The 1,886-nt window shown below is 35.5% G+C and overlaps 1 pseudogene; it reads left to right on the forward strand.

The window, feature by feature from the left end:
* Positions 1–1,468: 1,468 nt before the first annotated feature.
* LOC107096716 overlaps positions 1,469–1,886 on the forward strand; it is a 4,192-nt pseudogene continuing 3,774 nt past the window's right edge.

Raw genomic sequence — 1,886 nt, forward strand, 5'->3', positions numbered from 1 at the left:
TCCATCCATCCATCCATCCATCCATCCATCCATCCATCCATCCATCCATCCATCCATCCATCCATCCATCCATCATCTTATTGAATCCCCTTACCTTGTTAATTGTGCTTTACCATTTTTTTTCTTATTGCTTAAGCTCAATTTTTGTTACTATTGGCTGTTTTTGAAAAACTCTACACGCAAATGAGAAAACCTTTCACCAAACCAGCAAAACATTGTAGTTACCTTTAAAAAAGCTAATAAACCTAGCTTAGCTCTTCAAACCTTCATAATAATTCTATTTTAGTATCAAACAGTTAACACAACCCATCTTATTACAGTTTTTTTTTTCTGAATTCTTAAACTCTTATCCATGATCACTGAGAAAATGGGGTCTCTGAGTCCAGACTTCATCCACATAACATGCAGTGTCCTCTTGGCCAAAGCACCATGGAATGTCGTATCCTGGCCTGACATGATGAAGGTCAATAAACCCCCATGCATCCTCCATTGCTGTAAAAGGGCTGTGTGTTGATGGGGATGACGGTCATAGACCTTCCAGCGCCACGCAGAGAAAAAGTCTTCAATTGGATTCAAGAATGGAGAGTATGGGGTTTGAGTGGGTCATCTGTAAACCAGCTGTGGACCAAAGCAGCCTTATGGAGACTAACATATGATGATGTTTCTGGTCTCCTCTTCCTCCTACCTTTTCACCTCCAACTCCTCTTCCTCTGTCTCCTTTCTTGCTCAGTCCATTGCACTGAAAAAAAAAATGCAACCAAAAATGTAATTAAGTAAATGGCATTTACTTAATTACATTTAGTTACTTTAACACGTTTTTTTTCTTGTTAGAATGGTAGGACATAAAACAGTTGTGTTAAAGTAATTACATATTATCAAATAAATGCCAAAAGCAGACACATTTTTTTTGAGTGTGTGCTCCACACAGACAGCTCACCTTTGGCTTATTTTTTAATTCTTGGGCTGATTGGAAAGTTAACTAATTATCTAAAATAGTTTTAACATGTGATAGTGAGCCAGACAGTTGGAAAAATAGTGTAAATAATAACCATATATGTGTAGTTTTACTAGGAGTGTGTTGATCATTTGGAAAGTCGCTGTAAAGCAATGAGTTGTATTTACTGTTCTGTGAACCTACAGTTTTGAAGTGTGTATTACACAAAAAGCAACACTGAGTGCAAATCAGTGTTTGTGATTTTTAATTTTGCAAATTTAATAAGTGGTTTATATAAATAGTATAAGTAGGTTTTAGAAATTGTGCTATAAAAAAAATCAGAGTTTGGATTTAAGCATTTAAAAAAACCCTGTAATAATTCAGTGCTGACCTTTAGATGAGTTCACCTCAGGAAGCTGTTCTGTGTTGCCCTGATGTGACACTAGGTGGCGCCGTAGATCAATGTCTTCCCTCTGTTAACAGCTATTGTTGCTTATGAGTGGGAGGTTTGACTACATGCAACACAAACAGCCACTAAATGGACAGACAAGGAGGAGCGAACAACAGAGAACAGGGTGTTTTCCAATAAGCTTTGGATTATAAAACTAAGGAACAACATTCAGGTAAGAATGTTTAAAGAAACTAAGCAAATGCATGAAAAATATTATTGTTTTAGTATTATTATTTATTGTCCAGTGTTATGTAAGAGTCAAAGTCCAGTCCAGAACAAAAACATGTTTGTAAAAGTCAATTTTTAATATTTGCATTTAAATGGGACTATTTGTGTTTACTGCATTTGATGTGTAATTGCTTTTAAATTATTTATCAATCTTCTAGTATGTTTGTGAACAAGTTTCCACTACTTGGAAAAGAACAAGGATACAGTAAGGCTGCACTGGAAAAAAAATGGAACTCTATATAAGTCATTTCTTTCCAATCCAATCCAATCCAA

This window comes from Cyprinodon variegatus, unplaced genomic scaffold (genome assembly GCF_000732505.1).
Source record: "Cyprinodon variegatus isolate N-32 unplaced genomic scaffold, C_variegatus-1.0 Scaffold645, whole genome shotgun sequence".
Lineage (NCBI taxonomy): Eukaryota > Metazoa > Chordata > Actinopteri > Cyprinodontiformes > Cyprinodontidae > Cyprinodon > Cyprinodon variegatus.